Source organism: Rutidosis leptorrhynchoides, chromosome 5, assembly GCF_046630445.1.
Source record: "Rutidosis leptorrhynchoides isolate AG116_Rl617_1_P2 chromosome 5, CSIRO_AGI_Rlap_v1, whole genome shotgun sequence".
Lineage (NCBI taxonomy): Eukaryota > Viridiplantae > Streptophyta > Magnoliopsida > Asterales > Asteraceae > Rutidosis > Rutidosis leptorrhynchoides.
Genome location: NC_092337.1, coordinates 124,491,193 through 124,505,367, shown reverse-complemented (window position 1 = coordinate 124,505,367; position 14,175 = coordinate 124,491,193).

Genomic DNA, 14,175 nt, shown 5'->3' with positions numbered 1-14,175 from the left:
TATTGGGAGGATTACCAATTCTCCGATGAATCGGATTCCGACGAGAATTCCGATGATGTTATAGAAATTACCCCAACTGAATTTAAAAAGGCAAAAGAAAATAATAAGGGAAAGGGCATAAAAATAGAGAAATCTAATTCCAACCCCGATGAACTTTATATGTATCGTCAACCCCCGAAGTCCTTAAGTTGTAACAATGACCCGGGAACCTCTAAACCACCAGGTTTTTCTAAACCAATGTGGACAACGACGGCTCGTATTAGGGGAACATCATATATCCCTAGAAACTTGGCAAAACGAACCAAAACCGAAGAAGAAGAAACGAGCGAGTCGGAATAAGATAGTTGTATTCGTGTGGTGTAATATATGGAATATAGTGTTCTTATGCTTTATGATATATGTAAAAATTGCTTGTATTAATAAGTATTTTTTTATGAATCTAACTCTTGTCTATTTTACAGTTTAAAAACACAAAATGGATAGACAACCCAATATTTTAAGAGACCTACCCGGAGACATGATTGATGAAATCTTGTCTAGAGTCGGCCAGAATTCTTCGGCACAACTATTTAAGGCGAGATCAGTTTGTAAGACATTCGAAGAACGTTCCAAGAATGTCTTGGTTTATAAGAGACTTTCGTTTGAAAGATGGGGGATATCACATTGGGAAACCCATAAGTTACGATGTGTTTACTTTGACGCATATATTGCGGGGAACCCAAATGCTATTTTACGCAACGGGTTAAGAAATTATTTTGACTCAATATATCCGAATATTGGACTTCGTGATTTAGAAAAAGCGGCTAACATGCAACATAAAGAAGCATGTTATGCTTACGGATTAGTAATGTTCGCTTCTCACCAAAGTGAGAACAAGAACATCGGGCTACAACTATTAAACAAAACGTTTCCACAAGTGACGGAGTCGGTAATTGGGGTAAGAAATGAGGTTTTTAGATTATTACGAGACTGTTGGACATTACGTAACCCTCGTCCCTTTGATGACGTTACAACACGCTGTCTTATCAACGACCATAACGGTTATGTTGCACAAGACCAAGGATGGGAAGTAGTCCTAGTAAAACCAGAATGCATGACTTGTTTCTGGACGTATGAATTACGTGTCTTTATTGCCTTTGCTGAACGACTTGTGTACTAGCTAGAATTGTCTTCACAACTATCTTGTATCAAAGTTATTATGTGCTATATTTCATGCTTTATGTAAAATAAGCGGTATTGTAAGTTTGTAAAATATTGTATAAAAGTTTGAACGCGAAATATTATTATAATCAGTTTTTCATATAGAATTGTAGTAGTTGAATTGTATATTAGCTACTAAGTATGAACTTAACGGGTAGGTACTACCCGAATTTAAACTTATAAAACGCTAATATGAAGAAAAAGCTTTTATAAATGAGTTCATATTATGCTACGAAATACTATTAACTACTCTTAATATTCTGTATGATTAACTTGTTCCATTTAACTATTTTGAAGGAAATGGCACCGACTACTCGACACACCGTGAATATGAATGAAGAGGAATTCCGTACTTTTCTAGCTTCAAACATAGCCGCAGTACAGGCTGCGCTACATACCAACAATAACCTTGGATCTAGCAGTACAGGAAATCGTGTAGGATGCACCTACAAAGAATTCACTGCCTGCAAACCTTTGGAATTTGATGGAACCGAAGGACCGATCGGATTGAAACGGTGGACCGAGAAGGTCGAATCGGTGTTTGCCATAAGTAAGTGTACTGAAGAGGACAAAGTAAAGTACGCTACGCATACCTTCACAGGTTCTGCGTTAACATGGTGGAATACCTATCTAGAGCAAGTGGGACAAGATGATGCGTACGCACTACCGTGGTCAGCATTCAAGCACTTGATGAACGAGAAGTACCGTCCCAGAACCGAGGTCAATAAGCTCAAGACAGAACTTAGAGGGTTACGAACCCAAGGATTTGATATTACCACGTACGAAAGACGATTCACAGAATTGTGCCTATTGTGTCCGGGAGCATTCGAAGATGAGGAAGAGAAGATCGACGCGTTTGTGAAAGGATTACCGGAAAGAATCCAAGAAGATATAAGTTCACACGAGCCCGCCTCCATACAACAGGCATGTAGAATGGCTCACAAACTAGTGAACCAGATTGAAGAAAGAATTAAAGAACAGACTGCTGAAGAGGCCAATGTGAAGCAAGTCAAAAGAAAGTGGGAGGAAAACGGTGATAAGAATCACCAATACAACAACAACAGCAATTACAACAATAATCGCAACAATTATCCCAACAATCGCAACATCAATCGCAACTACAACAAACGGCCCAACAACAACAACAACAACAACAACAGCAACTACAACAATCATCCCAACAACAATAATAACCGCAACAACAACAACAATCAGAAGCAGCTATGCCAAAGGTGTGAAAAGAATCACTCGGGGTTCTGCACCAAATTTTGCAACAAGTGTAAAAGAAATGGTCATAGCGCGGCGAAGTGTGAGGTCTACGGACCAGGGGTTAATAGAACGAAAGGAACAAATGGTGTCGGAACGAGTAATGGTGGAGCAAGTAGTGTCGGAGCAAGTTATGCCAATGTAGTTTGTTATAAATGTGGAAAACCGGGCCACATTATTAGAAATTGCCCGAACCAGGAGAACACGAATGGACAAGGCCGTGGAAGAGTTTTCAATATTAATGCGATAGAGGCACAGGAAGACCCGGAGCTTGTTACGGGTACGTTTCTTATTGACAATAAATCTGCTTACGTTTTATTTGATTCGGGTGCGGATAGAAGCTATATGAGTAGAGATTTTTGTGCTAAATTAAGTTGTCCATTGACGCCTTTGGATAGTAAATTTTTACTCGAATTAGCAAATGGTAAATTAATTTCAGCAGATAATATATGTCGGAATCGAGAAATTAAACTGGTTAGCGAAACATTTAAGATTGATTTGATACCAGTAGAGTTAGGGAGTTTTGATGTGATAATCGGTATGGACTGGTTGAAAGAAGTGAAAGCGGAGATCGTTTGTTACAAAAATGCAATTCGCATTATACGAGAAAAAGGAAAACCCTTAATGGTGTACGGAGAAAAGGGCAACACGAAGCTACATCTTATTAGTAATTTGAAGGCACAAAAACTAATAAGAAAAGGTTGCTATGCTGTTCTAGCACACGTCGAGAAAGTACAAACGGAAGAAAAGAGCATCAATGATGTTCCCATTGCAAAAGAATTTCCCGATGTATTTCCGAAAGAATTACCGGGATTACCCCCACATCGATCCGTTGAATTTCAAATAGATCTTGTACCAGGAGCTGCACCAATAGCTCGTGCTCCTTACAGACTCGCACCCAGCGAGATGAAAGAACTACAAAGCCAATTACAAGAACTTTTAGAGCGTGGTTTCATTCGACCAAGCACATCACCGTGGGGAGCTCCTGTTTTGTTTGTCAAGAAGAAAGATGGTACATTCAGGTTGTGTATCGACTACCGAGAGTTGAACAAACTTACCATCAAGAACCGCTACCCACTACCGAGAATCGATGACTTATTTGATCAACTACAAGGCTCGTCTGTTTATTCAAAGATTGACTTACGTTCCGGGTATCATCAAATGCGGGTGAAAGAAGATGATATTCCAAAGACTGCTTTCAGAACACGTTACGGTCATTACGAGTTTATGGTCATGCCGTTTGGTTTAACTAATGCACCAGCTGTGTTCATGGACCTTATGAACCGAGTGTGTGGACCATACCTTGACAAGTTTGTCATTGTTTTCATTGATGACATACTTATTTACTCAAAGAATGACCAAGAACACGGTGAACATTTGAGAAAGGTGTTAGAAGTATTAAGGAAGGAAGAATTGTACGCTAAGTTTTCAAAGTGTGCATTTTGGTTGGAAGAAGTTCAATTCCTCGGTCACATAGTGAACAAAGAAGGTATTAAGGTGGATCCGGCAAAGATAGAAACTGTTGAAAAGTGGGAAACCCCGAAAACTCCGAAACACATACGCCAGTTTTTAGGACTAGCTGGTTACTACAGAAGGTTCATCCAAGACTTTTCCAGAATAGCAAAACCCTTGACTGCATTAACGCATAAAGGGAAGAAATTTGAATGGAATGATGAACAAGAGAAAGCGTTTCAGTTATTGAAGAAAAAGCTAACTACGGCACCTATATTGTCATTGCCTGAAGGGAATGATGATTTTGTGATTTATTGTGACGCATCAAAGCAAGGTCTCGGTTGTGTATTAATGCAACGAACGAAGGTGATTGCTTATGCGTCTAGACAATTGAAGATTCACGAACAAAATTATACGACGCATGATTTGGAATTAGGCGCGGTTGTTTTTGCATTAAAGACTTGGAGACACTACTTATATGGGGTCAAAAGTATTATATATACCGACCACAAAAGTCTTCAACACATATTTAATCAGAAACAACTGAATATGAGGCAGCGTAGGTGGATTGAATTATTGAATGATTACGATTTTGAGATTCGTTACCACCCGGGGAAGGCAAATGTGGTAGCCGATGCCTTGAGCAGGAAGGATAGAGAACCCATTCGAGTAAAATCTATGAATATAATGATTCATAATAACATTACTACTCAAATAAAGGAGGCGCAACAAGGAGTTTTAAAAGAGGGAAATTTAAAGGATGAAATACCCAAAGGATCGGAGAAGCATCTTAATATTCGGGAAGACGGAACCCGGTATAGGGCTGAAAGGATTTGGGTACCAAAATTTGGAGATATGAGAGAAATGGTACTTAGAGAAGCTCATAAAACCAGATACTCAATACATCCTGGAACGGGGAAGATGTACAAGGATCTCAAGAAACATTTTTGGTGGCCGGGTATGAAAGCCGATGTTGCTAAATACGTAGGAGAATGTTTGACGTGTTCTAAGGTCAAAGCTGAGCATCAGAAACCATCAGGTCTACTTCAACAACCCGAAATCTCGGAATGGAAATGGGAAAACATTACCATGGATTTCATCACTAAATTGCCAAGGACTGCAAGTGGTTTTGATACTATTTGGGTAATAGTTGATCGTCTCACCAAATCAGCACACTTCCTACCAATAAGAGAAGATGACAAGATGGAGAAGTTAGCACGACTGTATTTGAAGGAAGTCGTCTCCAGACATGGAATACCAATCTCTATTATCTCTGATAGGGATGGCAGATTTATTTCAAGATTCTGGCAGACATTACAGCAAGCATTAGGAACTCGTCTAGACATGAGTACTGCCTATCATCCACAAACTGATGGGCAGAGCGAAAGGACGATACAAACGCTTGAAGACTTGCTACGAGCATGTGTTATTGATTTCGGAAACAGTTGGGATCGACATCTACCGTTAGCAGAATTTTCCTACAACAACAGCTACCATTCAAGCATTGAGATGGCGCCGTTTGAAGCACTTTATGGTAGAAAGTGCAGGTCTCCGATTTGTTGGAGTGAAGTGGGGGATAGACAGATTACGGGTCCGGAGATTATACAAGAAACTACCGAGAAGATCATCCAAATTCAACAACGGTTGAAAACCGCCCAAAGTCGACAAAAGAGCTACGCTGACATTAAAAGAAAAGATATAGAATTTGAAATTGGAGAGATGGTCATGCTTAAAGTTGCACCTTGGAAAGGCGGTGTTCGATTAGGTAAACGAGGGAAATTAAATCCAAGGTATATTGGACCATTCAAGATTATTGATCGTGTCGGACCAGTAGCTTACCGACTAGAGTTACCTCAACAACTCGCGGCTGTACATAACACTTTCCACGTCTCGAATTTAAAGAAATGTTTTGCTAAAGAAGATCTCACTATTCCGTTAGATGAAATCCAAATCAACGAAAAACTTCAATTCATCGAAGAACCAGTCGAAATAATGGATCGTGAGGTTAAAAGACTTAAGCAAAACAAGATACCAATTGTTAAGGTTCGATGGAATGCTCGTAGAGGACCCGAGTTCACCTGGGAGCGTGAAGATCAGATGAAGAAGAAATACCCTCATCTATTTCCAGAAGATTCGTCAACACCTTCAACAGCTTAAAATTTCGGGACGAAATTTATTTAACGGGTAGGTACTGTAGTGACCCGAACTTTTCCATGTTTATATATATTAATTGAGATTGATATTTACATGATTAAATGTTTCCAACATGTTAAGCAATCAAACTTGTTAAGACTTGATTAATTGAAATATGTTTCATATAGACAATTGACCACCCAAGTTGATCGGTGATTCACGAACGTTAAAACTTGTAAAAACTATATGATGACATATATATGGATATATATATATAGTTAACATGATACTATGATAAGAAAACATATCATAAAGTATATTAACAATGAACTACATATGTAAAAACAAGACTACTAACTTAATGATTTTTAAACGAGACATATATGTAACGATTATCGTTGTAAAGACATTTAATGTATATATATCATATTAAGAGATATTCATACATGATAATATCATGATAATATAATAATTTAAAATCTCATTTGATATTATAAACATTGGGTTAACAACATTTAACAAGATCGTTAACCTAAAGGTTTCAAAACAACACTTACATGTAACGACTAACGATGACTTAACGACTCAGTTAAAATGTATATACATGTAGTGTTTTAATATGTATTTATACACTTTTGAAAGACTTCAATACACTTATCAAAATACTTCTACTTAACAAAAATGCTTACAATTACATCCTCGTTCAGTTTCATCAACAATTCTACTCGTATGCACCCGTATTCGTACTCGTACAATACACAGCTTTTAGATGTATGTACTATTGGTATATACACTCCAATGATCAGCTCTTAGCAGCCCATGTGAGTCACCTAACACATGTGGGAACCATCATTTGGCAACTAGCATGAAATATCTCATAAAATTACAAAAATATGAGTAATCATTCATGACTTATTTACATGAAAACAAAATTACATATCCTTTATATCTAATCCATACACCAACGACCAAAAACACCTACAAACACTTTCATTCTTCAATTTTCTTCATCTAATTGATCTCTCTCAAGTTCTATCTTCAAGTTCTAAGTGTTCTTCATAAATTCCAAAAGTTCTAGTTTCATAAAATCAAGAATACTTTCAAGTTTGCTAGCTCACTTCCAATCTTGTAAGGTGATCATCCAACCTCAAGAAATCTTTGTTTCTTACAGTAGGTTATCATTCTAATACAAGGTAATAATCATATTCAAACTTTGGTTCAATTTCTATAACTATAACAATCTTATTTCAAGTGATGATCTTACTTGAACTTGTTTTCGTGTCATGATTCTGCTTCAAGAACTTCGAGCCATCCAAGGATCCATTGAAGCTAGATCCATTTTTCTCTTTTCCAGTAGGTTTATCCAAGGAAATTAAGGTAGTAATGATGTTCATAACATCATTCGATTCATACATATAAAGCTATCTTATTCGAAGGTTTAAACTTGTAATCACTAGAACATAGTTTAGTTAATTCTAAACTTGTTCGCAAACAAAAGTTAATCCTTCTAACTTGACTTTTAAAATCAACTAAACACATGTTCTATATCTATATGATATGCTAACTTAATGATTTAAAACCTGGAAACACGAAAAACACCGTAAAACCGGATTTACGCCGTCGTAGTAACACCGCGGGCTGTTTTGGGTTAGTTAATTAAAAACTATGATAAACTTTGATTTAAAAGTTGTTATTCTGAGAAAATAATTTTTATTATGAACATGAAACTATATCCAAAAATTATGGTTAAACTCAAAGTGGAAGTATGTTTTCTAAAATGGTCATCTAGACGTCGTTCTTTCGACTGAAATGACTACCTTTACAAAAACGACTTGTAACTTATTTATCCGACTAGAAACCTATACTTTTTTTGTTTAGATTCATAAAATAGAGTTCAATATGAAACCATAGCAATTTGATTCACTCAAAACGGATTTAAAATGAAGAAGTTATGGGTAAAACAAGATTGGATAATTTTTCTCATTTTAGCTACGTGAAAATTGGTAACAAATCTATTCCAACCATAACTTAATCAACTTGTATTATATATTATGTAATCTTGAGATACCATAGACACGTATACAATGTTTCGACCTATCATGTCGACACATCTATATATATTTCGGAACAACCATAGACACTCTATATGTGAATGTTGGAGTTAGCTATACAGGGTTGAGGTTGATTCCAAAATATACATAGTTTGAGTTGTGATCAATACTGAGATACGTATACACTGGGTCGTGGATTGATTCAAGATAATATTTATCGATTTATTTCTGTACATCTAACTGTGGACAACTAGTTGTAGGTTACTAACGAGGACAGCTGACTTAATAAACTTAAAACATCAAAATATATTAAAAGTGTTGTAAATATATTTTGAACATACTTTGATATATATGTATATATTGTTATAGGTTCGTGAATCAACCAGTGGCCAAGTCTTACTTCCCGACGAAGTAAAAATCTGTGAAAGTGAGTTATAGTCCCACTTTTAAAATCTAATATTTTTGGGATGAGAATACATGCAGGTTTTATAAATGATTTACAAAATAGACACAAGTACGTGAAACTACATTCTATGGTTGAATTATCGAAATCGAATATGCCCCTTTTTATTAAGTCTGGTAATCTAAGAATTAGGGAACAGACACCCTAATTGACGCGAATCCTAAAGATAGATCTATTGGGCCTAACAAACCCCATCCAAAGTACCGGATGCTTTAGTACTTCGAAATTTATATCATATCCGAAGGGTGTCCCGGAATGATGGGGATATTCTTATATATATGCATCTTGTTAATGTCGATTACCAGGTGTTCACCATATGAATGATTTTTATCTCTATGTATGGGATGTGTATTGAAATATGAAATCTTGTGGTCTATTGTTACGATTTGATATATATAGGTTAAACCTATAACTCACCAACATTTTTGTTGACGTTTTAAGCATGTTTATTCTCAGGTGATTATTAAGAGCTTCCGCTGTCGCATACTTAAATAAGGACAAGATTTGGAGTCCATGCTTGTATGATATTGTGTAAAAACTGCATTCAAGGAACTTATTTTGTTGTAACATATTTGTATTGTAAACCATTATGTAATGGTCGTGTGTAAACAGGATATTTTAGATTATCATTATTTGATAATCTACGTAAAGCTTTTTAAACCTTTATTGATGAAATAAAGGTTATGGTTTGTTTAAAAATGAATGCAGTCTTTGAAAAACGTCTCATATAGAGGTCAAAACCTCGCAACGAAATCAATTAATATGGAACGTTTTTAATCAATAAGAACGGGACATTTCATTCTTCGTGTTTACAAGTTTTATATCATTATTTTAGCTTGACATACTATCATAATACATGTGTTGAAGTATTTTAAAAGTCAAGTTAGAAGGATTAAGTTTGTTTGCGAACAAGTTTAGAATCAACTAAACTATGTTCTAGTTGTTGTACGTTATAAACTCATAATAAGATAGCTATATGAATATGAATTGAATAAGATTATGAATAAGGTGACTACCTTAAATGAATTGAACAAAGTTGCTGAGATAGAAGTGATGTTCTTGATCTTGGAAGAGTTGTTGGCTTGGTTTAAAAAGATTGGAAGGAATCTTCTTGATTTTGATGGTGTTCTTGAAGTGTTCTTGGAATGGTTTTCTTATAATGATTTAAGCTTGATTCTTGGAATGGTTTATGAAATATATGATGAAAGGTTGCTGAATTGGAAGTGTTCTTTGAGTAGTGTGTGTTTTGAGATAAATGGAATGAAGATTAAAATGAAGTGAGGTGTTTATATATACACTTACATACATACATATAGATATAGATATAGATATGTGATGTGTATGTTTTTGTTTCTTGCATTTTAGTCATAAAGAGGTTAAATGCTTTATCCCCACATGTTTGCTACTGATTGAGGGTGGCTAAGGAGTATATTTTTGGTATTTCTTATTGGTATATACTCATAGTAATTAAGTATAGAAGCTGGGTATGATACGGGTATAAATACCGAATGAATACGAATAGAATTCTTGATGGAATTGAATGAGAATATAAGTATAGCTATCTTTGTTGAGTATAGGTATGTTAGTATATATGTTTAAGTCCTTCATAAGTGTATTAATACATATTAATACAATACATATACATATATTTTAATTTAGAAGTTACTACAACGTTAATGGTTATATATATGTATATAGACTTGAAGTCTTTAAGTTAGTAGTCTTATTTTATATATATATAACTCTTTGTTAATATATTTAATGAGATACTTAAATATCATTTTAACATGTCATAAATATATATATCCAACTATATATTCTATTTAATGATTATCACAAATTATGACGTTCGTGAATCGTCATACAGACTGGGTGGTCAAACATTTGCATAAAATCCATTCCAAATATATATATCTTGACAAGTTTGATTGCTTAACATGTTAGAAACATTTAATTATGTAAATATTAATCTTACATATAGGGGAAAAATACGGGTCGTTACAGGTCTACACCCTGTTGGTGTTGGTCGGCCGCGTCTTTGTTGGTGGAACCGTCAATCCGATGCCGGATCTGGTGGTAACCACCCTATAGGTGGTGGCTGCTGGTGAGGGTGGCGGTGATGGCGGTGGTTCGGGAATTTTTGGTTGCCTCATTGAGTCTTCAACCGTGGTTTTGCATCGATAGGCTTTTCCTTTTTTGGTTGTTCTTCAGGGCTTCTCCAGGAGACGATATCCCAGTTGGAGATCTGGGGTTAGCCTTGGCAGTTTAACTGGTATTTTGTAGGTTAGGTCCCTTTGTGATGGTTGTGATGATGCCCTAGCGGATTGTTGCAGTATCAGCGTTCTCCTGATCTCCGTTTGGTTCTGTGTGTTAAGCTTTAGTTTGTATTTTCTATATAATATTTCCATTTGTTATAGCTTTTAGTCTAGCTTTATTTTTTAGTTAACGTGTTTTTTCACCCTGTTAGTGAGGCCGTTTGCTCTAATTGTTTAGCTTTACTAGGGCTCGTTATTGGATAATGTTGTATCGTTTATACTGTTCGATCTTCGGATCAGTTATTAATGTTATCGTTTTTTTGCTAAAAAAATATGGAGACTATTATAGCTTTTCCGATTGCCTTCTCTACAATGTAATATGCTGTACATCAATTGTGCAATTTGAGACAAAAGTAATTGGGCTGGACCCAACCCATTTAGACCCCTCCGAATCCCCGATATCTCTCATTGTTCATTAACCACATCTCACCGTAATTTCGTACCTCTTTAAGCCTCCAATAATTCGTTAATAGCTACGGCAACGATGGGCGGTTTTCCACTTTCGTCGTCACCTCATGAGATTCAAATCCTCCATCGTTGACCATCATCAAACACAAACATCACCACGCCATATATTTCTCAACGATCACCAAATCACTCATGGCCTTATCAACGCTGACTGAAACCCTAACTTCAAACCTAATCGAATCAGCCACCATAACTAACGTAGACACCACTGACGATCATCTCTGCTACTAAATCGCTGACAATTTATCTCCATTACATTCATTAAATTACGAATCATCATCATTCTTATGCAGTCCTAATGGATACATTACTGAAAGAACTTGGTGAGTGATCAAACCAAAATCATTTAGTATGAATACATTTCGGGTTTGAGTGCTTGATTTGGAGAAAAGAGTGGATCGAATGTTTTAACTCCAATAATTGTGCGGACCCCGATTTGAAATCTGGATTTCAAGGGCGTAAAATAATCGATTAGATTAACCTTACTCGATCGGAATCGAATAAGTCAATATTTTAAGGTGAGGATTAATTCCGATAATGACCGGAGCCTTGATCGGAATTACATTAACGACTGGAGAGATGCTACTGTAATTAATTTAGACAGAGTAACATTAATGCATCCAGTGTTTATTAATAAATGATCTTGTTCGCGTATTTATAAATGTTATGAGGGAATGGTGACGTGGCACATGTCCCTTTCATGGTCATAACAAACTTTGCCAATCCCGAGGGGTGACGCGGCACCTGTCCCTTTTATGGGAATAATCGAGCAGATCCTAACAAACTTTCCTAGATTCATGGCTGACGTGACATGCAACTTGTTTGTATGTTTATTCTAGGATCAAGTACTCGTTCATGGATGAAGTGCCTGCTCCGGGACAACGCACTTTCTCCGGGACAGCGTGCTTGTCCCGGGACGGGATCCTTGTACCGGCTCAAAATACTGAACCGGGAAGCTGTGACAGTTCCGGTAGTGTGGTGGTCCTAACTAGGTTATCACGGGTGCATGCCTTAATTAGTCGGGAGGGGCTTTGCTTCGTATTTACTCCAAGTGTTTATTCACGATGTTTGTCATGACCGGGAAAAATTGTTGTCGGTTTATCAATAGGCTTATTTGTGTTGATATAATCCTTATCTTCTTAATGCCTCTGCACCCGGCTAGGTAATGCCGGTAGCGTGTATGCTTATCCGGGCTGGATGGCGTTCCCGGCTAGCCGTTGTCAGACGTGGTCCTTCCCGGGTGCATGCATAAGTAACCTTCTGGTCAGGTTACTGAGGTGATGCCGGGAAGACGTCCTTTTCCGGGATTTGCTTATGCCGTGTAAAAACCCTAGCCGGGATGCTGATAATTAGTATCTTTTTGAGACAGATCATTTTACGTATCATTAAGTCTTCCCAGTTTGGTGAGGTCAGCTGGGACAGCTGCGTTGCCATACTTAAAGTGTCATACCCCACGCGCGTGATTTGACATATAATTAATGCGCGTTGCATGCTGTCTTAATAATAGTAAAGTGCTTTGCGTGTTTCGATGCATCTTTTTGAGTTTTGTGGGGCCCGCGTAGAATACTTGCCTATATAAACGACCACTTATCTTCACTTAAATTTTTCCACTTTCAATATTCTTCATTTTGCTTAATACAGAGAGAGTTTTCTTATCTTCCTTGATTTTAATCTTTCTTTAATCTCTTCTTCGTTCAGTATGCCTCCCAGACCTGCTAATATTCTTCATGACGTGTTGCGTGCACCCACTAACTTTGATCAATCCTATCTTGATAGGGTTTATTATATATGCCCTCGATTACAAGAGCTGGGGCTGGTGATACCCAGATCGCAACAGTGTGCGTGTGAGCCCCCACCAAATCATTGTGCTATTTATTTTAGACCTTTCGAGGTCTCAAATCTTAGCTATCCATTCACATGTTTCTTCATGAAGGTCCTTAATTTTTACAACCTCAGCGTTGCGCGTTTGCATCCCAATGGCGTTCGTTCAATCGTTTTGTTCGAAATGTATTTCAATGGTTTAGAGATGGTCCTGAGTTTGAACATTTTACGGAATATATTCCGACTGACATCATACCGTAAAGGGTGGTATACATTTACTGATGAGATTGGTTTCCTTGGGGAGCCGTCAGTGATTGCAGATAACTGGGTGCAATCGTTTGTGTTTGCGAAGTGTGCCGATTTTCCGATGAGGGATGCGCAGTCTTATTTTTTTAGATCCGTGACTGTGCGGGAACCGAGCCAGCTATCAGAATTAGGTGAGGAGATGGTTGACTAATTGAGGGACCTAAAAATCCCTCAAATGACGTATAACGAGAATGTGTTAGTGATGGCAAATGTCAGAAATAATTGGAGTCATTCTGACAGGATTCCTGTTGCTCGTAGAGGTGGAAGATGTATGCATCCTGTAATTTTCCTACCTTTTCATAATTGTGATTTATGGAATGACATTTATGAGTTTTGTAGAGTTGACTGTGTCAGAGGTTCTATGTGCAACGAGCCTAGACGGAATGGTCTTTATCGACAAAGTGGTAGAGGGTACAGCCCTGACATCTACCAGTCATCAACGGGCACCGAGAGTAGCCCCGGTGACTACCAGTCGTCGCCGGACGCCGTCTCCTGATGACTTGGAGTCTTCTAATGGCGGATCTTCAAATGGCAGATTGATTCGTCGTACAAGGTGTGGGTTGAACCGACTACTGCGAATGAGGGTATGTATTTGACGTATTGTTGTCATCTTCTTTTTACTCAAACGTTGTGTACTGACTATGCCTTTTGTGTAGGTCATGCTGATGTGGTTCCGGTAGAGGCACAAGCATCTGCTCCC